This window comes from Lepisosteus platostomus, chromosome 5 (genome assembly GCF_059453375.1).
Source record: "Lepisosteus platostomus isolate fLepPlt1 chromosome 5, fLepPlt1.hap1, whole genome shotgun sequence".
Classification (NCBI taxonomy): Eukaryota; Metazoa; Chordata; class Actinopteri; order Semionotiformes; family Lepisosteidae; genus Lepisosteus; species Lepisosteus platostomus.
The window spans coordinates 50492967-50518502 of NC_142615.1; the positions used below are offsets into that span (position 1 = coordinate 50492967).

The window sequence follows — 25536 nt, forward strand, 5'->3', positions numbered from 1 at the left end:
CCCTCCACCCCCAGCAGAGCACACACCACCTTAGGACACTCCATCATGTCCTCTCTGCTCACCACCACCCAGAAATTGGCTGATGCCATCCCCACTGTTTCTCTCCCCTCAGGAAGCACTATCTACACAGCAGAATTCACAGATGCCAATGCCATGTACAGTTCTCCCAGATGTCCACCTTTTGCCCATCAGCCAAGAGGAGTGGGGGATTGAATGTGCAGTGTGTCGGCACAGAGGGGACAGCCAGAGCCGACCGCTACGCCGCTCTTCTGTTTTGTAATTTTGTGACTGGGAGTGAACCACATCCGTAAATGTTGACTGGTCCAGAGGGAAAAGGGCCTTGCCTTGCATTCTCCGCGAACACATAGGCATGTTGAATTGGAGATTCTCAAAACTTACTTTGTGTGATTGGAAACTGATACATGATAGGATAAACAAAATGCTTCAAAGAAAGAGGTGCTCTTTCTCTCTGGTTTTAGTCTGTGCAGCAATAAAACAATCAGATTAAACAAGAGAGAGTGTGACGTTACTTTTCGTCAATGAAAAAACAGTCTTTTCATGTTTATTTAAGTGTCCTTCTTTCATTTGGATTGTATGAAACAACTCGGGAGTTATTGTTATGATTACTCTATTATCGAATCCTCAACTCATTCACTTGTTATTTTGGGAACATTTTGACATGTTGCTTTTAGCCGTCGATACTGTTGAATTCGCTCAGTTTGTAATGTAGGGTGCTCTGAACAAGTTAAACTTTGATACAGGACAAATGTATACTTTTAAAGCTACTACAGTATAGCTTGTGGGAAATACAACATCACACCGTATGCATAAGGCACGTCTTTGTTCACGATTTAAAACTACAGTCCAGAAAAACATGACATTTGATTGCTGGTTGCCTTATGTTAAAGGGCAACAATGAGACCAGAGCATGAAAATTCCTTCCCCTCCCCCAGCAGAACTGTTTAATCTACATAAACACAGTGGGGTGCAACACCTAGCCTAGACTTTGAGAGAAGTATGGAGCTGCGTTGCATAAAGAGTTTGCAATGGAATATACAGTAGTAGGCAAAAGTTAATTTCAAGCTGAAAAGAAAAGACTCAACATGTCTCCTCTATACATCTTCCATTTAGACCATCCAATGTCATTTATTATTAATATATTCCATATCCCATTAAAATCAGAAAGTTTCTTACAAGTGTAAATCCAACTATTTTCCTTTTTTTGTTAAAGGAAAACTCATGCCAGGAGCTGGGTTCAAAAAAACTATAGCTGAAAAGGGCAGGCAAAATGTTTAAGTAATCATAGGTGAATGAGACAAATTGATGCAGATGTTTAGAAAGAAAGTGGACTACAGTACTATTTTGAGCTTACAGCCTATCCAGTGTTATTCATTATTAATATCTTTCATATCACATTCAAATGAATGTTTTTTTTAATTGTAAGAGGCAATACACAACATGTGTCCTCTATAACACTTCAGTGTACATTTTAATCAGTTTAATGTTTAACAATGTTATACAAAGCTTAAAATTATTAAATTGCATATACCGTTTAGACTGTTAAATTCTGTAATTGACAAACAATTGTCCCTCAGCATTGACAGGGATTCAAAACCAAGTGTTTTCTGGCAACAGACCAAATGCTGCACATGAGAGCTTTCATAGCTCCACCTGGTGGTTTTACAAGATATTTCACCCTACTATGATACATCATGCGGTATCCTACAGTTCTTTGCAGAACGAGCACTGCGATTTACTGCAGCATACCTTGCACATTTTGAATGATTGGATCTGTACTTCTACTCAGTCTGGTGAATTCTTGATAAACCAAACTGGTGCCCTCCCTCTAACTCACCATTCCTCCCTTATGGTAGTGGATGTAGAGAAACCCATGTATATAAACCCATAGGGTCAATTGCAATGGACTTCCCGAGTTACAACACAGCCGCGTACCAATTTAGTATGGTACATTGTGGAGATCATCTCCCACTCTGAGTTCAATTGCAGCAAAAAACATGTGGAACAAAGTTGGAGCTCAGTTCAACTTGTGCTTAATCCGGTTCGGCGTTGTTGTACTAATTAGCCCGAACTGCAGGGGACTGTGCATCAGAACACTTCCGATTAGTAGGATAATACATACGCCATGTTAATATACAATTACTTTTCTGTTTCTTGTTTATATTCAAACTAAATTTCCTGGCAAATCAGTTAGTTTTTAATTTAAGAATTGCATTTAGGCTACAATTCATCTTATGAGGCTACATTGTTATTAATGAGATACCCAATTGTAATTAGTCATGAAACAAATGAGAACTGCAGCTGTGCATTTGAAATTAAACACTACTGTATTATTGCAGCATTAATTTTGTTTAACACTCCAGATGAATAAGCAAACCCATTGTTATAGCTAAGTCGTCACAAAAGACACCGACTAATAACCAGTAAAGTTAAAGTTTTATTTTTAACAGAGCTGGAAATTAGACTTATAAAAATACTTGAGCAATAAAAAAAACCAACAACAAAACAATTGTTCCTCTGACCTTCTAAGCATTTTTTTAAGGCAATACATTTCTTTAGCAGGGTGTGCCTTGTGCTTACTTATCTGAATTTTGATTTTCTCTCTCTCCTGTGTCAGTTCAGATTAAGCTCTTTAATCTGTTCCAACATCTTCCTTTCAAAGTGGGGAAGTGCTTGCTGGCGTGTTGTTTTGCCAAGTCGTGCTTATCCTTTATGACGGTATCTTCTGACACCTGGGCACAATCCAACAACATTACAAGACCAGCACTATAACAGGAGTCATAAAAACACAAGAAGCCACATTGAACGAGCTTTCAGAATTGTAAAACAACGCTTTGCTTGTCTGTCATTTGGTTTGCATACCAGTCCATCAAGAGCTAGCACAACCCTGGCTGTTTCAACACAGTCATTGGATCACAGCCACAGGACAGAAAAGGGACTGTAAACCATCATAAATCACTTTTAAGATGCTGAGTTTTTTCCTTTAACATGCTTGGGTGCCATCTATTTCCTCCTCATCCTGCTTTCCTCCGATAACCACAATTACGGAGACCCATCACTAAAATATTTAACAAATCTATCCAGTTGACTCCTCGATTTTATAGAACACATTAAAGCCTCACGCTACATTTATATAAATAATAGCTTAAGTTCTGTTCTCTTCACTTCCAATGAATGGAGAAAATTTGAAAAGAACAGTAGTCTGTCGTTAAGTGAAGGGAGAATGTGTGATCCTAGCTGCAGAATAATTTTAGTTTCAGTGGTCTTTCTGATGTATGAGTTTGGAAAACCGTGCTCAGTACCATCGAGGTGTAAGAGGGTCAAGGATGAGCAGGAAACTTTGTTAATAAGGAGATGGACACCGCCCAACATGGGGCTCAAACCCACACCCCTGACCTAAAGAATCACATGCTCTACTGACTGAGCTAGCCGGGCACCAGTGTTCTCAAAGACGGTTTTCCAAACTCATACATCAGAAAGACCACCGAAACTAAAATTATTCTGCAGCTAGGATCATACATTCTCCCTTCCCTTAACGACAGACTACTGTTCTTTTAAATTTTCTCCATTCATTGGAAGCTTCATTTCATACCTCTCTGCACCCATTCTGACTTCACACCTCTTGATTGGCCTCTCTTTATGTCCCCTGCTCCCGCCTCTCACTCTTCCTCCCTCCCAACCTTTGTTCTCCCGCTACTTTACCTTTGCCTACTGCCCTGTCTCTCTCACACCTGAAGAAGGCTCCACGGCCGAAACGTTGTGTTCTCTTTCTTCTTTTTTTCAGCATGGAATAAACCTTTTACTTGTTCCTTTGCAGCCTACGCATGCTGGCGCAGCTACCCACTTGAACTAAGACCATTAAACTGTCTGGTGATATTGCTGCACGGGGCGCAATATCACAATAGAACACGTTACTGTAAAAAATGTTAACATTCGTGAATGAGTATTTTTTTTAATTATACCAAATGTCCGTTAAATAATGAATGATGTTTTTCAGACCATAAACACTATTATATGAAAAAAAACATTTACTATATATCCATTTAACTTGTTTTTTTTAAAAAAAAACATTACAATACGGTAGATGAAAATTGTTGTTCAGCGCTCTTGTATTAAATATACTCTACCAGCCTTTTAACTCATGTGTCAGAAATAAAGTGTATAAAATTCGCTAAATCAAACAAAACACAAACGCTACGAAAAAGAAAAAAAATGTGTTTATCCTGCAATTTTATCTCGTTGAAACGTTTTTTTTTTTCTCTGTGGCACTAACGGGCTAACGGTTAGGATTCCTGGTTTCCTGATTACATAGAAATGTGTCTCTCTTCCCTTACGATGTCCAAATGATCAGTTCAGTGTAGAAAAGAGCACCGTAAAACCCCGTCAGGCGTGCAAAACGTATAAATGAAAGAGATCGCTTTGTTTCTGCCCGCTTTCTCACTGAAGCCCTTTAGAAGGTTATAACCGCTACACCGCGCGATGTGGGGAGGGGTGACTTACAAGCAGAGTTGACCTTTGAGAAAGGACTCGTCTCGGGAATATATTTCCACATTTTGAAGAGAATTTCTCCATTTATGTAGCCTGATTTCCACTATTGCTAGAGAGCTGTAGAATCTGGAATAACTTATCCAGCTCTGGGAACAGTGTGTAGATGACAGGTTTGTGACTTTCTCATGAGCACGGTATATGAATCCATCAGATTAAAGACACTGTGAGCATTTGAATAAAATTAAGGATAGTCTGTCCCAGCTCACCGCGATGGTATAGTGGACCGTACTTTGTGCTGTGACCGCACTACCCGCGCTTTGAATCCGGGTGACAGCAGCCCAAGACAAGAGAGTTTCCTTCGTCTATGTTATTTCAGTGAAGGGGGGGCATGCGTGTACAGCGAGCGATCATCGAGTTGATGTGTTGCCCCATATAAGCAATGTGAACCAACACTGCTTTACAAAGGAGCACTACCTGAGCTTATTGTTGGTAAACTGGAGACCAGACCGACCTCTTCTCTGACGAGAAGAAAAGGACAGGAGCCGCAGTATTTAATATGAATAAGAGATTTCAATTTTCTGTGGCGCAACTAGTACCAAACACGTAATCTCGGGGTTGTGAATTCGAGCTCCACGCTGGTAAGAAATCATATAGGTTATGATAAATGTACTTTTTTAAATAAAAAGTAATATTATAAAACTTTCTCGATACGAGTTTGCAGGTGACATGTTCTTTATAAAAATAATCTTTAGTATGGGATCAATAACCGCGCCTGAACAAATATCGGAAAGAATCGCCTGTCACTAAGGTATTTAAGTAAAGTAGAGATATAATCAGAAAACCTACATATAGGAAATGTTAGTTACTTTGTATGTGCTTAAGCGTTTTCTTTTATATACCGAAAAAAAGGTTCAAGGCGTTCTAGTCGCTGTACTCCTCGTAGATAATCTCAACGAAATCACAATACAGTACAGGACACGCAGTGAGGAGCTCACGCAACGAATAGTCTTGAACATGCCAAGCGTAAAGGCACACTGCACATCTGCGAAACATCACATCCTAGTTTAGTTACAGTGAGATTATAGACTGGAAGCTAGGAAGTCTCAGATCACTTTTTTATTAAATGTTCAAGCAAACACAAATACCTTTGCAAGAGACATTTCAGAATCCCAGTCAAATCCAGTATGATTGCTGGATCCCTCGAATTCGACAATATCACAGATCTGCAGTCCACGTGCAAGACATACCGCCCAGAGCATTTCTAAGACAGGAAATACATTTTCGTTACGAAAAGAGATATACTGTACGTAGAGTGAAATGGTCTGGTACGAGTCCTAAGTTTGAATAGTTCAAAATAGACGAAAAAGGGTAATTACAGACTCTTTCGAAATGTAAGAACATTAAAGCTGTGCGGACCTTATCTTGATTTACCTAGTTTAATCGTTTTCAGAAAGTGTAATTTTATTATTTTATGTACCCTTGACGATTCTACTGATGTTATAAGTGCTCTTGTTTATATTGAATCTATTTTGTTGTTCAAATAAAAAGTAAAAAAAAAACATTCCGGATGCGTCTGCTGTAGAAATAAAATGACATCAAAGGCGTTGTACGTAGAGTTCTGAAGCCTGCTCCACAGAAGAACTAGCTGAGATGAAACGTTCGATATTCTACTGACAGGGCTATTCCCATCAACTCAGTTTCTTTCTGAAACAACGTTTTCCAAGAAAAACTTACACTTTGCAAAATTTGAAATAAAATACTTGCTTAAAAGTGCAGATTATTTTTTTCCCAAAAACTGTAAAAGGAGAAAACCGACCTGTTGGAGTCTCTGTCGTACCATTGCTCAGTGCGGTCAGGTCGGGACTAAAACGATAGTAAGGTTCTGGTTCAAGCATATCTAGGCATGCCTTTCTCACTGTTCCATCGTGAACATCATCTAGAGAAAAAGTGGCATGTAATGTTTAATACATTATTGGCCTTATTAATAATTTGAGGGAATATAAATGCTTTGCATGTATCGAATTACAGCACGTAACAACTGAGTACCTGAGTCGATATCACCGGGCAATTTCCAATAACGACCAACATCAGACACTTCAAGAAAAATAAGATTCCATATCTTGGAATGTAGGGCGGGAGAATTCATTTATACTCCTGTTGCATCTTGAGCTAAACTTTTTTTAAAAAAAATATGACGCAGATTTGCTCAAGATACTTGTAATCGCCTTAAAGAGAGTTTTCATGAAAACGTACATCGGCTAGCTCTCCACTGTTAATTGACAGAACTTTTGAAGAAACTGTTCTTATATAAGCAACATACAAATTAAACATCTTAATGAACATGAAGGGAAATCTATGGAAGCCCGTTTCCGTCAGGGAGTAAAAAAAACGCGCTATGGTATCTCATTGTATGTCTTTTTTTACTTAAAAGGGTCTTCTTTAGCTCAGCTGGCAAGACCTGGGTTCGAGCCAATGCAGTGAGGCACGAACTAGGGTGGGAGCTGCGAGGGCACAAGCCCTACAACCCGAATCCGTTACAATAACAAAAGGACAGACATTGAAATATGGGCTATTTCGAAGTCGCAAATGTGAGATATAAAGTAGGAATTCTGAGTTACTAAGTCGCAATTCTGAGTTGCTAAATCGGAATTCTGAGATACCATAGCGGGTTTTTTTTTACTCCCTGGCGGAAACGGGCTTCCATAGAAATCCGGGTTGTGAATAACAACTCTCACTACACACGATTGAGTTCTTGAGGCTGCCACCTAAGACAACTCAGCCATCCTGACAAGCAGTGGAGGATGCCCGTTACTTTGTCAAAGGATTATTAACTACTTTTCTTTTCTTATTATTACAGAGATTTCTACATTGCAAGACAATTGACGATTTAGATAAAGGTATATCGTGGCACGCAAACCAGGCACGGACGGGGTTTGAACCCGCGCTCTTAGGTTTACGAAACCGATGCCTTACCACTTGGCCACCGCGCACACAGTCTAGTTTTTTTTTTCCCATCAAGGCTAATACATTTTGAAAAAAAAAATCTGTGCGCAAATTGCAATGGCAGGAGAAGTAAAGAATATAGTTCTTCTGTGGAGCTGGCTTCAAGAATTTTTTCATTTTCTTCCCTTGTAGTTTCCTCGCTCTTTTACTGTCCCTTTCTCCCACGGAGAGACGGAAAACATGCCGAAATCGTTTTCACCCTGTGTTTGTGCAACGTCAGTGTGTGAAGGGAAAGCAATCTACGTGGCTCCAGTGGCGCAATCGGTCAGCGCGCGGTACTTATACAGCAGTGCACAGCGGAGTCATGCCGAGGTTGTGAGTTCGAGCCTCCCCTGGAGCAGTGTGGTCTGTCTTTAGCTACCGAAAGCAACCGTCCACTTTAGATACTGTTACTTATAGGTCGTCCTTAACACCTTATCTAACGGGATTGTAGCTTGTTAGGTGTTTGCTGGAGATCCAGTCTAAATTAACATCAAAGGAACAGGTAAAGGTTTATTCCACGTCACACCCGAAGAAGGGTCCACGTTGTGTTTCCTTCTCCTTTCAGCATGGTATAAACCTATACTTTTTCCTTTGCAGCTGACGCAGGTCACTACTTAAATTCCCATCAGCTGTGGACCCCCAGCTGATCTCTACACAGATAGATGAGAGATATCTTCTTAGACGAGAGGTCTGCTGGGACTAAGGGAGCACGATGGGGTACCGAAGACTTGAAAAAGCTCTCGCATTAGATTCTGTTTTTGTTGTTTCCCAGATTTGTTTTTAATGTTCTTTTTGTTTTGAAGTTGTTCCTTTAAGTATTTGTTTATTTTATTTTCTGTAGTCGTTAGACTACTACAGTGATTTACCTAGGTTCCCGGAAGGCTTCTTGCATCGTGGTTGTTGTGTTTTTGGGTTACAAGTATTTTTTTTCTATTGATAGGACCCCACGCATTACTGTGGGACTAGTTAACTTAAGTTCTTACATTGTACCTGAAATTACCACATAAACTACTACTCTGTTTTCTTTTTTTTAAATAAAGGCACAAATGATGTTTTTTTTTTTCTTGCAGCTGATTGGCAATGACCCTACAACGGGTCATTGCAACGAACGTGGCTGCTGAAATTTGTCTACTAAACCTGTTCTCAATTGCAACAAACCTAAAATAACATATGCTGCCCATTAGATGTTACCGATGTAGGAGACTAACTTAAACCACCTCTTCACAGGGTTTATGTAGTTCAGTAGAGGAACAGTCGATCGCATTTGAACTGTTCTGAATGTAGTGGAAATAATATAGTCACAAAGTAACGAACATACGCACCACTTGCTTGAAATATTTACTGTAGCTAAAATTGTTTTCTAGACACCACAACTATTCACAATGAATTTGATGAATACATGTCTTTATTAATAAAAGTGTAATTTATTAATAATTAAGATTAATGTATATCTTTATTAGTAGCTGTATTACCGGTAATGCATGTACAGTCCTTAATATGGGATAGTGAACTTTCAGGTATCCTGGGGAGGTAAGAAAACTGAAATGAAGGAAATACATATTTAAAGGGGGTGTAAGTCTTAAATGTGTTCTGTTACATCTGGGTGTTAACTGAATAGATTGTATTACTTATTGTGATTTGACACATGTCTGTCTCAGGAGACAGCAGAAAAATTGAGGAATTTGCAGGTACAGAAAATAACTTGAACTGAACAGGCAAATGTAAGGTTATGTTAAAGAAAAATAAACTTTGTCACCTTTTTCAACATGATTATTTAAGACAGTTTATCGGAACCGTATCTCTCCTCGATTCTGTGGCTGTGGTCCAACAGTAACGGTGGTGAAACAAGCAGAATGTGCGGAAAGAATTGGAGACGTAACGGGAGACTCATCCAGTCGATAGAAGGGTTGTGTACGCTGAGAAGTGTAGTTTAAAAGCTTAACGAGCCAGGGAGGAGTCAAACCTGCAATCTTCTGAGCCAAAGTCAAACACATTATCCATTGCACCACTGGCTCTGATACCCTAAAGCCACCACTGTGAGCTTTGTGCTGCTATTAGTAATACCGTAGCACTCCGGTGTTCACAACAGCCCCCCACCACCAGGAACTCAAACCCAGGCCTCCTGCATCACTCAACAGGGACCTAGCCTGTTGAGCTAAAGAGCAATCTCCCTTCAGTCCTGCGGCTGTGGCCCTGCTATTACAGGGAAGGGCAGTGACATCACCGCTCTGGTAAGCCGGCTCTTACACACTCAATGGTGGCCGTATGCGTTACACTCTCCCCCGCTTAACTCACCAACCTCAGCAAAGGGCTATCCCATCCCACTGCTGACACCATTGTAACGCTCCAGGGTTCACATGGGCATCCTCGCCACTGCCACATCAGGTCAGTCCCCCACCGTCAGGGACTCAAACCCAGACCTCTGGCATCACTCAACAGGGACCCAGCCTGTTGAACTAAAGGGAGTCCGTCCCTAAGCTCAAGCGGCTGGGTCCCTGTTGAGCTATGGTGGCGGTCGCAGGTTTGAGTCCCCGACGGTGGGGGGCTGACTTAAGTGGCAATGGCAAGGGTGCCCACCTGAACCCCCAACCATTACAATACTATACATCGCTCCAGTCCAAATTTTCTCAATTAGATTCATGTGTTTTCTACTTGTATTTAGCTACTAGGTCTTTCGTTTGGTCTGTTTTAAAAATAGCATCTCAAACGATTTTATGTGTCATGCTGAAATTCACACACGGGGGATGTCACATGAAAGACAATCACAGATAAGATGTTGCATTTAAAAAGAAATCCAGAGTGGCAGTAGAAAACAAAGCCTTATACACGAGATGCAAGTGCTCTACCACTGAACTAAACTGATAGGCACTTTTGCCTGCAGCTCTTTAATTGAGTTAGGGAGAGTGAAGGGTCTACACAGTGTACAATTTAAAGGTCGAAGCAAGACAATCTGATGCGAGGAGAATTCACAAAACGAGCCTCTGCTTTATCGTTTACTGAGCATTCAATGAACATCTAAGTGAAAGACATATTCACTATTTTCACTTTTTGTTTAAAGAACACTTTTATCATGTTCTGCACTCCCGGTGTTTAACGGTGTTCTTTTCTACACTCCTGATTTGAGGATCCCCAGGTAAACAAAATTCCGATATATTGAATAGTATTTATGTTTACATTTATATTCACTCGTGCCAAAAGCTTGTGTTCTCTGCATATATCAGGATGTGGAAAGAGGCCCAATCACATCTGGAGTAGATAGTATTTAGGTCAAAGCTAATTCAAAGTGCATCTCTGGGTGTGTTTGAATTACCTACGTGTTTGACTGAAGGACAAGCTCACGGTGCCATAAAAATTGACATTCGTCATCTTTTCTTCTACATTCACAGGTTTTACGCTAAAGACAAAAATGTTTTTTTTGTCGTTTTCATGCCAGCTGGCACTAATTATTCTGCACTGACAGGGAAGATTAGTATTTTATCTATCACAATATGTGTGGAATTTGTTTTTAAAAAAGTTGTTCCAGAAATGAACACTTCCATTAAAGTTAAGGCAGACACCTGTTGCTGTCCACAACGACCAACTCTGCATGGCAAGAGAGGAGAAAAGCACTGTGGTGATTTGAACCCAGAAACTTATTTACTAGACATGCACGTTAACCAGCTAAGCCACAGCACCAACAGAGCACTATCCTTTTACAGCCTCTTAGACACACCGCTCTGAGATACCTGCGTTCTGTGTGCGCTGCGCCTGCTCGCTGAGCAAGTGATGAGAAATGGCTTTTATCTGGTAATTTCAAGTCCAAGGAGCTCAATATGCTTTTTATGTTTGACATCTTCAAGGAAAATGGTGAAATCGCAGGTGGAAGAGGAAAATGATCCTTGAGTAGAGGAAAGACGACCATCTTGAGTACTAACTCATGTCAGGAGGCTAACTTCTGGGATGAGGTGGTGGGGTGGTAAGGCGATGGACTACTAATCCATTGTGCTCTGCACATGTGGGTGTGAATCCCATCCTTGTGAAGTTCAGCAGTTGACAGATGTGCCTTTTTAAACTGGGTGTGCTTTCGTTTCGTCTTTCGCTCCTGTACTACAGCAGTAATATTTCTAGATGTGCATGAACATGGTATAGTAGGCTGACGGCAGGAACACGGGGTCCACAAGCAGTGACAGTATCAGAGGTGTCTGCAGTGTGTTGGTTTGTGAGCACTAATAAAATAACTTGCCGTGGAAGCACGTGTGCCTGCATTAATACAGCTCCATTGAGCAGAAAAAGCAACACAAACACCGACTTGTCAACAGGAAGTTTCCGTAGCTGAAAACACAGCCATTGTGCTCCAGGTGAAGCTTGTGTCGCAGGATGTGGGTCATTGAGGCAGTCACGGTCTGGGATTGATTGGGTTATGTTGATTTGTGTTACAGGGTGTGGGTTATTGAGGCAGAAACAGGCTGTGATTGATTAGGTTATGTTGAATTCCAGGATGGTGTCAATGTTGCCTCTCACTCAAGGGGGTGACTGCAGTTGTCCCAATTAATACAGGAACAGTCAGTAAAAACAGTCAAACCCAAGTCGTTCAGGGAGCAATTAGGTATCGAGACTTGGAGGTGTGAGGAGTCGCTGAGCCAGTTTTAGCCAGACCAAGGGGTGAACTGATAAGGTTCCATGACACCTAGCTCAGCACTCCCACATTCCTCAAACAACACAAGCTTCCTCCTGGAAAAATACTGGGCAGACCTGATTCTGACAGGGACAGTGGAAACCCCCCTGAAAGGGATTGGCTAAGGAGAGGGATAAAAAAGACCTGAGACAGAACAGAGGGGGCTCCCGATTCCCACTGGATCCTGGAGACGACACAGGCAGCACAAGGAAGCTGCAGGGTGCAAGACCCCGCTGCAGAGTGCAAGACCCCGGAGGAACTCTGCAGAGACTTCTAATACCTGGAGGCAAGGATCTACTGGTTCAGTAACTGACGACAATGAGAGACATTGGCATTGGAACAGAGGTACTGTACAGAGACTTTTAACACCTGAAGGTGAGGAACAAGGAAACTGGCACAGTTAGCCGATTCAAACTGAGAGGAATGTAATATAGTCGCAGAGGATTTCTATTGTTACCTGAACAGAGACTGGGGAAATAGGACTGGGCGATACCCCTCTCCTCAAAGTGGGCCATCAGAGACTACAGGTACTAAGTAGAGACGATCGAGTAACCTCTCTCATGTATTTTACAGAAAAGACTGCTGCCCCTCTGTATTCATTTTGACCCTGGGAAGGACCTTTTGCTGCTGTGAATTCTGTTTTCGTTGTGTTTTTGGGTGACAGTGAATGTGAATGTAGTTGGAAAATAAAAAGGGCACTTATACAATACAAATGCTTGTCGCTGGTCTGTGTGTGCATTGGTGATTCTGGGAGACAAACAGAGCCTGTGGTAATGTAGAGGGGCCCTAGCACCCCGTTTGTATTGCTAGGTGGTGTAGATGTACACGAAGCAGGAACATCCCTCGCCCTTGGGTTCACCTTACTGTGACACCTTCTTCATCTATGTTTTTTGAGTGCACTGCAAATGATCTTAGTATCGAAATGCCGTCCCACATAACCGATCCAAACAAGCTGCTTTACAGAGGAGCACTGCCGGAGCTTATCGTTGGCAAACTGAAGACCAGGCCGACCTCTTCTGTGACTCTTGAACACTAAATCTCAAGGTTGTGAATTCAAGCTCCACGCTGGCGGGAAATTCCATAGGTAATGATCACATTTTCTTGCATGCTAATCAAAAGAAATATTAAGAAACTTTTCCCGATACCAGTTTTTTAGAAAAGTAAAGGCACACGGCACATGTGTGCCACATCACGTCCGAGTTTAGTGACAACTACCTCAGAGATTGTAAAATGGGTAGTTTCAGATTAGATCACTTTTTTTTATCAAAGGTTCAAGCAAACCTGAATACTTTTGCAAGTGACATTTCAGAATCCTAGTCAAATCCAGTACGATTGCTGGATCCTTCGAATTCGACTGAACTATAGCACAGATCTGCAGTCCACCATTAGAATACTGTGGGTGTGTTGTATAAGCCATACCGCCCAAAATAGTTCTAAAACGGGAGATGCATCCTCATTTAGGAATGTGGTATAAAGTGAAATGGTCTGGGAAGAGTCCTACGTTTGAACAGTTCAAAATAGACGTAAAGGGGTATATACGGACTCTTTCGAAATGTAAGAACAAGCTGTGCGGACCTTATCTTTATTAACGTCGTGTAAACGTTTTTCATAGAGTGTAATTGTATTATAGCATGTGCCCCTGAAGATTTTCTTGATACGTTATATGTGCTCTTGTTTGTATTGTATGTAGTTTTGTTGTTCAAATAAAACGTAAAAGACACAACTTTCCGGATGCGGCTGCTGTAAAAATAAAATGACATCAAGGGTGCTGTACGCAGAGGTCTGAAGCCTGTTTCATTTAAGAACTATATCCAGAGGTGTTAAAGAAGTCTAGATCTCACTACGAGAATGGCAGCATCTCAAAAAAAGCAGGTGCAGTTCGTTACACAGTCGTAATGCCACTAAGTCGGACCAGAAGAGCGAAAGCCACCTGGCTTTCTCTGAGCAAGTAATGTGACAAAGAGACACAGTACAGTGGTAACCGACCCTCTTCCAACTGACTTCAAAGGGGAGGGAGCTGCTTTTTGGCAGTCCCTCGAGAAACTAAGCAAAGTGTTTAAAGATACTTTGTCAGCTTGACATCAAGGCAGAAAACAAAAACTTTCTTGCGTCCACTCAACCAAATGCGGTTTGCCACCTTTTGCGTTATGCAGGGAATGACGTCTGCCGAGATCACTTTTGAGTCAATGCAAATCGTAGTGTGCCCTCCATTTTAATGTTGGTTGTGCTGGCGTGCTGCTTCTGTCTGTGAAACTTTATGCAATCAAGGCATTTAATGTTTTTTTTAATAATTGGAAAAAAATGTACTATTTTTTTTCTTAAATATTGATGGTTTAAAAACTTATTTAATGTGAAACGGTCATTGTGATTGTAAAACGGTCAAAATGTTAGTGAAGAAATCAGTAATGTGAGGAAAGGTGAATTGTGGGAGCCTCTTGACTCCCCGTGTCGTGCTGTGTTTCTCTCTCATTCTACTTGGAGTGGTGCCGTCGCTTCTGGATAAAGTCTGTCTTGGGTCATTCCGGACAAGTCAGGTATGACTGTGCTTCACCACAAGAAGAGACACCTCACTTGCGAGGATCCCAACAGTATATTTCCCCTTTCAGAGCCCATGGGAGTGAATTTCATACACAATTAAAAAAGCCTAATTTTATTTAGAGGCTTCAGACACTTTTTTAATTAAAAAAGTGGCCTGAAACGCCTTAGCTTTCAGGTTTGCTAGAACCTGTAATAATAAAGTGGTCTCAAACTTTCATTGTCTGATGTAGCTGTCTCTAAAGTTGGACATGATGTTTTGGAGATGCTGAGATATTGAGAAGAACTCAACTACATGGTGAGAAGTCTGGGTTCAGCACCAGCAGATGGTGAAAAACTCTTAGCTGACCCCAACCTAATTTGAACGCGCAACTTTCTGAGCTAGAATCAACTGCACTACCACTGTGCCACACCCTATAGTCTTCTTTAGCTCCCCAAAGGAGAAAAATCAGTGTCCCAAAAAAAGTGATTCCCGAAATGTCTTTAACAGAAAGGAAAATTTAGACAGGCTTCCATTTCTGCATTAAGAACTGTTTGTGCTGTCCTGTAATTGAGGAAATATACTTTGTTTAACTTTTTTTTCCATAAAGTCTGATTGTATTATTTATGTGCCCCTCACGAGTCTATTAATACGTTATATGTGCTCTTGTTTATATTGAATCTATTTTGTTGTTCAAATAAAAAGTAAAACAAAAACAAATTCCGGATGGGTGCTGCTATAGAAATAAAACAACATCAAGGGTGCTGTACGCAGAGGTCTGTAGCCTGCTCCACAGAAGAACTTTATCCAGAGGTGTTTAAGAATTCGAGATCTCACCATGAGAGGGGAAGCATCTCAGAAAAAGCAGGTGCAGTCGGTTCCATAGTCATAACGCCACTGTTGGACAAGAGCAAAAGCCACCCGGCTTCCTCCGGGCAAGTAATGAGACAAAGAGACAGGACACAGTGGTTAGTGTGGCTGAGTGGTCTAAGGTGCTGGATTAAGGCTCCAGTCTTGTTGGAGGTGTGTGTTTGAATCCCACTGCTGCTAAGAGTTTTTGTGTTACAACCACCAAGTGGAGCAATGTGTTAAAAGCTACTTTATCAGCTTAACATCAAAGCAGGGAGAAAAAAGTGTTTCTTCTTCTCAACACAAATTCTTTTTTCCACCTTCAGCAGGGAAGTTTGTCTACCAAGATCACTTTTGAGTCAGTGCAAATCACAATGCGCCCTCAATTTTAATGTCGGTTGTGCTCCTTTTATCTGTGAAACGTTAATGTTCTGCATTTTCGAGTCGAGTCATCCTCAGGGGTAGAGCTGATTAAGTCTTTCCGCATAGGGCTCCATCAGAAATAACTTGTCTAAGTTCCAAAGAGATTGTGGGTTTCACTTCAAGCAATCATAAAGCATACCTCACATGTCAGATCTAAATGGGGAATTTGTTGGTTACAAAGCTGAACGTTTTTCCATGTTCTGCTAGAGTATCCACTGGCTTGCCTTTATCAGCTGTCTTGGAAAGATAAGTTGTGCTTCGTCTCAGGAAAAATCATTAGTACTGTCATTTTATTCTGTGCATATGGCCGATATTTAAAGTATATAAAAATCACGAGTTCATAGATTTATCCAAATATCAACGGCACCTTGTAAACCTATGATAAGAATTCCTTCAATCCAATAGTTTCACTCCAGGGAAAAGGCAGGGAAACATAGAGAATTCTTATTTAAAGACAACATCCGTATTGGATTGCATGTCAGCAGGCATCACTCAGAATTCCTAATATGATTTTGAATTCAGTTTTGCAGTTCTTCAGTGTTTTACTACTTTCAGAGAGTCCTTTATTGACCTTGCTGAAGCAGAGAAGCGACATAATCACAGATGTGACCAGTTTTTCTGCTGTTTCTGGTTAATAATGATTATTATTTTGTATTTTGATTAGTATTTTTCGTAGCGTTCTTCCTCAGCTTTTAAGTTATTTGGTGAGCAAGAACCACTGAGAACGAGTCTGAATCAATCAAGAACATATACGGTACTGCTGTCCTGTGTACAACTGCTTCGTCCTAATTGAGCTTTTCAGTGTTGAAGAAGACGTTTCCAATTTCGATTGCTTCTTTCAGAGGATGTGCTACAAGATCACAGATTCATTTGAAAAGATTTGGAGATGTATTGGCTGGGATTCAAAACTGGCTCAATTGCATGAAGGCACCTATACTCAGCAACGAGAGGAAAGGAGAAGGGGCCAGAGGTAGTGTGGCTGAATTGTCTAATATGCTGGATTTTAGGCTCCACTCTCTCAGGGGCGTGGGTTTAAATCCCACTACTGCCCAATGTTTTAAGACCTTACTTCCTGTGATTTGTAATATGGTCAGTAAAAGCACTTTATGTAAGTATTTCTTATGTCAGCGTTACAAGTCACTTACTGCTCCACAGGTCCGGGGTTCAATCCCTGGCATCTTCAGGTGTTTTATATTACTGTACTCACATTGCAATCTTCTGTGATATGAACAACTTGAACTTTTTCTGTATGTGAAGAAAAATGCAAAAGAGCATGTAAAGTATTGATCATATAAAATATCCATGGTACAACTCGAGAAAAAACTGAAGCACAAAACAACGACTTTTGATGATTACAAGAGATTCAAGAAACACAACCGTCCACAGATGGGTTCGGATCCTGAACGCATAAGTCAAAAGAAAAAAAGCGAAGTAAACTCTCTTCATTGTCTTATAGTTTATGTAATAAAACATTTTTTTTCTTTCTTTATAATTTCTTACTGTTGATAGACGATTTATTGAATTTTAACAGAATCACAACTACAAACATTTGGGGTTAAACTGTTATTCACATACTCTAACAAAGAGAAACGTTAGTCTTTTCCAGTGTGTGAGCCAATTTCTAAAAAAATTAAAAATAAGTTATAGAAATTGAATTGTTCTACTTTTTAGGCTTGCATAGTCTTATTCATATTTCAGTTAAGCCTTTTCTTCTGTAGTAATTTCATTTGATATTAAAATTAGTCCTGATTTACAAGAATTTTGTAATAAGTTTCAATTTAGAAAAATCGTGCCCAGAAGCTACCAAAACTGGTAATGTTCACATAATGTGTAATGCCAAAGCAGCAGTTGGGGTGGGAAATAAAAGGCATTTCTTGGTATGAATCCTAAAACTTCATAGATGGCGTTCTAGGACTTCTCGCTTCAGATAAAGCTGTTAATACATCATGAATTTCTACTCAATCAATATCTGCAGTGTTATCACTACCAAACGCTAAATATAGATCCTGGCAATAATTCATGAGTTGTTCATTAGAAAATTGTTTATGTTTTTTTTTAAAACAGGACGAAGGAGTAGCAGCAGGAGTAGCAGCTAAATGTATTGGCGCTACATAAACCTACAGTAGTTTCCAGTTTTGCAGAGAAGTGACATAATCACAAATGCGACCAGTTGTGCAGCTGTTTTTGGATAATAATGATGAATGTGAAATAAAAAACAGCTCCTTGCATTAAGAGCAAGAGCAACCAATGCGCTCGCTTGTTGAGTTGGGTATTTTCCGAGCTACTCTTCCTTAGCTGTGTACAGGTTTGATGGGTTTACTGAGACAATTATTCATGTAGCAGTAATCACGAGGTGGTTCGCTGTGGTTTTTAGAAAATCAATCGTCAGAACAACTAACAACGCACACACACATGTTCAATACACGAGATACAGTTATTAATATAAATTGTGCACCAAACATATACCAGTCTGCCTGGATACAAGCGGCAGACCTTACTGTGAGGATTATCAATATACAAGGTATATAATCTCGAAGAGATGCAAACACAAAGAGATACACAACAGAGAATATATGTCAATATATATCGTTCGGTTACAAAATCGCTAATCAGCGTTATTACCCACTGTTACTCTAAACTCGGAAGTAAATGCAATACTCGTGAATTAAATTGATAACAACTTGTGTTGAGGTACAATTGAATTCTCGAGACGCAATGTAGGACATGGGGTTTACTTATCCACTGTGTATGGATTTGGAATTTCCCGGCACGAACACCAAACCAGCTGACAGGCTCTGTTGCAGCCTTGGTTCCAGTGGTTGTCCAATGGGCGTTGTCCCGGCGTCCTCTGGCTACCGGCCAACCAGTAGAGGTGCAGCTCGGAGTTGGACGGGCGGAGGAATCTAACTGCGACGCGCAGGGCAGTCATTGCTCCGAGGGGATCTACCAGCAGTCCAGCTGGCTAGTAGAAAGTATCTATGCACAGAGTGTGACCGCGAGTCCGCACAAGTCACTCTTTTGCCCGGGAAGAAGCTGGTTCGTTCCCGGACCAGCGCTGCTACTGAATAAGCTATTCAGGTTGTCGACGAGGGTCCAACTGTAGGCTGCCGTTGATCAAGCGGAGCATTCACGTTGGTAGAATTCTGAGTACGTATGGGATCCTCGGCCTCGCGCTTAGAACAAAGTCCAAGTCCCAGTGCAGACAACAGCAGTTATCATGTGATTGTCTCTGAGGATGCGCGAAAATGGCCAAGGAGAGCCCCGATCTGAGCTTGCGCTCCCTTTTTAACCAAGACACAGATGTGTGCTGATTGGTTGAGATTTTGGCGGGCATTGGAGACCCACGTGGTGTTACCACGCCCTGCAAATCCCTGATTGGTTGATCAAGGTGAGATACGAGTCACTTACTCCTGACACTTAGGAATGCAGTCCAGATGTCCATTTGGCACTCCCTAGACAGATAGGCGCCAATGGATGACCATTGATCATGATAGCCAGGCTTATCTAAATGCATCCCTGTTTGGGAGCTGTCCCTTATCAAAAGAAAATATCTTAAATCAGCCTGCATGAATACTTTCTCTGTGGCTGCACCACAGAGATGGAGAGTGAGATGGGGCCTCATTTAGGAAAGCACAGCAACGCTTAATTCTGTCTTATTACCAAGTATTGCTGCTACAACTGCTTAAATTCAAACTAAACAGGACTATGGGAATGAGATTTGATTTCGAACTGGGATTTAAATAAATAGGACCACTGCACTACATTGTGCTTTATGTAAGACAAAAGGTGGGCTTCCTGTGTTTTCGATAACTCAGTTGTAAGAGCGGAGGAATATAGTGGAAACAGCTGGGAACTCTTTTCTCTCTGGTTTGAATCTGGCTGGAAGAAAGGTGTTTTTTATGTTCTTTAATCAAGAAGTGAAAATTTATCTTTCACTTAGTTGTCTTATTTTCTAGGCTTGTAGACTCCTCACTCTTCCTAAAAGAAAGTGCTGCAGATAAAGATACAGTAGTTGTCAGAAGTTTAGTTCAGTGGTAGAGCACATACAGGCTGTATGTGGTTGTTTTCAATCGCCGGCGTCTGCACTCTGGATTTCTTCCTAAGCGCGATATCTTTCCTTACTTGTGTGTGAATTTCATGCGCGACACATAAACCCTTTGTCTGTTTTATAAAGATTATATTTTAAATCAGTTAAAACAAAAAAAGTACCAATTATATACATGTAGAAAACACATGTATCTAATTTGAAAATTTGGGCAATGTATTACTAGTAGTGGAGCTGAGCTCACAGAAGAGCAGTTGATATTGTTAAACCACGTATTTTTTTAAATGACGCTACTAAGTACTGGCATCGTGTTTGTGCAGTCCTACCCAAGCTTTCTATCGATTGGATGAGTCTCCTGTTCCATCTCCAATTCTTTCCGCACATTTCACCTGTTTCACCACCGTTATCATTAGACTATAGCCACTAATACGAGAATACTGTTCTGAAAGACTGTCTTAAATAATAATGTTGAAAAGGTTAATGATAAGAGTTTTTTTCATTAAGGTAACCATACATTTGCCTGTATAGTACAACTTATTATCTGTATCCGCAAATCCCCGATATTAATGCTGTCTCCTGAGAAACAGAAGTGTAGAGTCAAATAATATTACAACAAATCTATTCAATTAACACCCCTATGTGAACGAACACATTTAAGACTTACACCCCTTTTAAATATGTATTTCCTTCATTTCAGTTCTCTCCCCGGGATACCTGAAAATTCATTATAGTATAATAAAGTCTGTGCATGCATTACCTGTAATACAGCTACTAATATAGATAACATTAAACTTCATTATTAAGATATTACACTTTTATTAATAAAATATGTATTGATAAAATTCCTTGTGAATAATTGTAGTGTCTGGAAAGCAATTGTTCATTACTTAATGACGATATTATTTCCACTACATTCAGGACAGTTCCAATGTAATCTATTGTTCCACTTCGTCTGCTTAGTCTCCTACTTTAGTAACATCTAATGGGGAGCAGTTGTTATTTTAGGTTTGTTGCAATTGAAAACAGGTTTGCTACAGAGCTGCTGACAAATTTCAGCAGCCAGTTTGTTGCAACTGACCCGTTGTAGCTACCAATCAGAAGCAAGGAGAAACAAACATTAGGTTTGCCTTTTTTTAAAAAAAGGGAAAACAGAGTACAGTAGTAGTTTATGTGGTAATTTCAGGTACAATGTATGAACTAAAGTTAACTAGTCCCACAGTAATGCGTGGGGTCCTATCAATAGAAAAAAAAAATTGTTGTAACCCGAAAACACAACAAACACAAAACGAGAAGTCTTACGGGAACCTAGGTAAATCCCTGTAGTTGTCTAGCAACTATAAAAAAACAACCAAACACAACAACTTCAAAAGAAAAAGAACATTAAAACAAATCTGGGGAACAACATAAACACATAATCTAATGCGAGAGCTTTATCAAGTCTTCAGTGCTCCTCTCGTCTCAGTAGACCCCTCTCATATATTTGTGTACAGGTCAACTGGAGGTATACAGCTGATAGTAATTTAAGTAGGGAGCTGCATCACAGCATGTGTGGGCTGCAAATGGAAAAGTATAGGTTTATTCCATGCTGAAAATAGAGGTAAACACAACGTTTCAGCTGTGGAGCCTTCTTTGATTGTGACTCGAAATAAATCGTTACTTGTTCGTTTGATGTTAATTTATCTCCATCAAATATCTAAGAGTATCTAAACTCGACAGTTGCGCTCAGTAGAGAAAGACACTGCTCCAGGTGAGGCTTGAACTCACAACCTCGGCATGACTCTGCTGTGCACTGCTGTATAAGTACCGCGCGCTGACCGATTGCGCCACTGGAGCTGTGCAACTTCTGTTCTTCATACAGACTGACGGTGCAGAAACACAGGGTGAAAACGGTTTCGGTTGTGGATCCATCTCCACCTGGGGAAAAGGAACAATAAAATAGCAAGGAAAATACAAGAAAAGAAACTGAAAGAATTGTGCTAACAGCAAAGGGGGACGGAGGGAGGTGGTCGGACAAGTAAATCAGCCTGGCAGATTATTTGTATCGACATGTTTTGAGTCAATCAGCAAACAGATTTATCTTCATGTGCCTTAAACCGTGCAGTTTGTATCTTCATTGTAGATAGGTTTCTTCAGAAGTCCAGTAAACTGACAATAATGGAGAACTAGCTGACGCACCCCGTCGTGAAGACCCTCTGTAAAGTGATTACACGTTTCATTTTCAAGTCGCCTTCTTTACACGCAATTGCAGCCCGGACACTGAGAGAAAGCATGAGAAATGGCTTCAATTTCAATGTGAAAGCGCAGTACAGGTTCGATGGCTTCACATCTCCCATCAGTCAAATAAAATTGCAGTAAAGCGATCTAAATATGACTCTGAAGTACTGGGAAAGATGATTATTTTGAGCGTGCCTCCCAGGGTCTGCTACGAGGCTTAAGTACCGGGGTAAAGTTAGCTCGAAGTTCGAAAACGATTTTGGCACGCCTGTAGCGCTTTCACGAAACCTCTTAGAGTTGCGAGAATGCTTGTTTTGTGTATAAAATACATTGTGGATGCTTTCTCAGCCTTTACTTTGTCGTTTTTATGACATTTTTTTGACCAAGCACGAATATTCTTTTGTCCATATCTTCGCGATGGAAGCACAGAATGCTGTCAAACCAAATGCATTTTAAAGAACACGACTTGTGGATATTTCCACACCCTTTATATCAAACTATCAGTGAGCTAATTATCTTTTTTAAAACCTCCGGTTTTTCATCGATGCGTAATTACGCACGAACTGGAACCCGGGGGACCGCTGTGTGCACACGTTCACAACGCAAGAAATACTGTTCAATACGGCTTCGTGCGAAAAACCGGTATATGACCATAGGAAGCAGAACAGCGCAGTCTCCAATTACCCAGACTGTAAGCACGGGAATAAAGCTTTGTTTGATTTCTGAAACCCTTCCTTTACGTCCTGTTTTCATTCAGGTAAGGGTCAACTATATTCACAATACTACTGACAGCAGGAAGATAAAAATATTCTTTACTCAGCAGCTTATTAAAAACAGCTCCCATGATGTTCATACCGACTTTTTACACAGAACACTGACACAGCTTTGTGTTCTGAATCTCTTTTTCTCTTGCTTTTATTTAATGTGGCACAATGCACTGGGATAGGGGTATTCTGTTCACAAACCAATAGCATTTAAACCACAGCACCCACAATGCTGCAGGTAAGTGTTTTGCACACTAAGCAGGTCATCTGACTATTCCCAGCTTTGTTTTGGGTTATGGAACCTTTATTTTTTTATGATTTTCTGAAGATAACACTACAGGTGGGATGGGTGGGTTGTCTTCATGGCTCAATAGCATTTCAAATACAGCACCCACTCTGCTGAAACCAAGTGTTTTACACACCAGACAGGCCCCCAAACCTCATACAACCTTACTGTAGCTGTGGCCCCTTTCTTTAATTTTTTATGATTTTCTGAAGATTACACTACAGGTAATACACTGGGACAGGTGGGTCGTCTTCATGGCTCAATAGCATTTCAAATACAGCACCCACTCTGCTGAAACCAAGTGTTTTACACACCAGACAGGCCCCCGAACCTCATACAACCTTACTGTAGCTGTGGCCCCTGTCTTTATTTTTTAATGAGTTTCTGAAGATAACACTACAGGTAATACACTGGGACAGGTGGGTCGTCTTCATGGCTCAATAGCATTTCAAATACAGCACCCACTCTGCTGAAACCAAGTGTTTTACACACCAGACAGGCCCCCAAACCTCATACAACCTTACTGTAGCTGTGGCCCCTTTCTTTAAGTTTTTATGATTTTCTGAAGATTACACTACAGGTAATACACTGGGACGGGTGGGTCGTCTTCATGGCTCAATAGCATTTCAAATACAGCACCCACTCTGCTGAAACCAAGTGTTTTACACACCAGACAGGCCCCCAAACCTCATACAACCTTACTGTAGCTGTGGCCCCTTTCTTTAATTTTTTATGATTTTCTGAAGATTACACTACAGGTAATACACTGGGACGGGTGGGTCGTCTTCATGGCTCAATAGCATTTCAAATACAGCACCCACTCTGCTGAAACCAAGTGTTTTACACACCAGACAGGCCCCCGAACCTCATACAACCTTACTGTAGCTGTGGCCCCTGTCTTTATTTTGTAATGAGTTTCTGAAGATAACACTACAGGTAATACACTGGGACGGGTGGGTCGTCTTCATGGCTCAATAGCATTTCAAATACAGCACCCACTCTGCTGAAACCAAGTGTTTTACACACCAGACAGGCCCCCGAACCTCATACAACCTTACTGTAGCTGTGGCCCCTGTCTTTATTTTTTAATGAGTTTCTGAAGATAACACTACAGGTAATACACTGGGACAGGTGGGTCGTCTTCATGGCTCAATAGCATTTCAAATACAGCACCCACTCTGCTGAAACCAAGTGTTTTACACACCAGACAGGCCCCCAAACCTCATACAACCTTACTGTAGCTGTGGCCCCTTTCTTTAAGTTTTTATGATTTTCTGAAGATTACACTACAGGTAATACACTGGGACAGGTGGGTCGTCTTCATGGCTCAATAGCATTTCAAATACAGCACCCACTCTGCTGAAACCAAGTGTTTTACACACCAGACAGGCCCCCAAACCTCATACAACCTTACTGTAGCTGTGGCCCCTTTCTTTAAGTTTTTATGATTTTCTGAAGATTACACTACAGGTAATACACTGGGACGGGTGGGTCGTCTTCATGGCTCAATAGCATTTCAAATACAGCACCCACTCTGCTGAAACCAAGTGTTTTACACACCAGACAGGCCCCCAAACCTCATACAACCTTACTGTAGCTGTGGCCCCTTTCTTTAATTTTTTATGATTTTCTGAAGATTACACTACAGGTAATACACTGGGACGGGTGGGTCGTCTTCATGGCTCAATAGCATTTCAAATACAGCACCCACTCTGCTGAAACCAAGTGTTTTACACACCAGACAGGCCCCCGAACCTCATACAACCTTACTGTAGCTGTGGCCCCTGTCTTTATTTTGTAATGAGTTTCTGAAGATAACACTACAGGTAATACACTGGGACGGGTGGGTCGTCTTCATGGCTCAATAGCATTGTGATTACAGATATAGCTTATTTAAAATGTGAAATTAGGAAAAAACTAAACGAAACATGGGAAATAAAAAGAATGTAAAATCTAAAATTTTCAGATGTTGTGATGAAGCTTTTGACTCATGAATAGCACCCTCCTATCCCAGTGTATTACCTGTAGTGTTATCTTCAGAAACTCATTACAAAATAAAGACAGGGGCCACAGCCACAGTAAGGTTGTATGAGGTTCGGGGGCCTGTCTGGTGTGTAAAACACTTTGTTTCAGCAGAGTGGGTGCTGTATTTGAAATGCTATTGAGCCATGAAGACGACCCACCTGTCCCAGTGTATTACCTGTAGTGTAATCTTCAGAAAATCATAAAAAATTAAAGAAAGGGGCCACAGCTACAGTAAGGTTGTATGAGGTTTGGGGGCCTGTCTGGTGTGTA

The 25536-nt window shown here is 40.8% G+C and overlaps 3 non-coding genes across 3 annotated transcripts; 1 reads left to right on the forward strand and 2 right to left on the reverse strand.

The window, feature by feature from the left end:
- Positions 1 to 7424: 7424 nt before the first annotated feature.
- On the reverse strand, positions 7425 to 7496 carry trnat-cgu (transfer RNA threonine (anticodon CGU)). The gene has a single exon. It is a non-coding gene; the product is annotated as a tRNA-Thr (tRNA).
- Positions 7497 to 7755: 259 nt separating this feature from the next.
- trnai-uau (transfer RNA isoleucine (anticodon UAU)) lies at positions 7756 to 7849 on the forward strand. Its single transcript has 2 exons — positions 7756 to 7793; positions 7814 to 7849. It is a non-coding gene; the product is annotated as a tRNA-Ile (tRNA).
- A 13867-nt stretch (positions 7850 to 21716) lies between these two features.
- Positions 21717 to 21810, reverse strand: trnai-uau (transfer RNA isoleucine (anticodon UAU)). Its single transcript has 2 exons — positions 21773 to 21810; positions 21717 to 21752 (listed from the first exon to the last, which is right to left on the reverse strand). It is a non-coding gene; the product is annotated as a tRNA-Ile (tRNA).
- Between the last annotated feature and the right edge of the window lie 3726 nt (positions 21811 to 25536).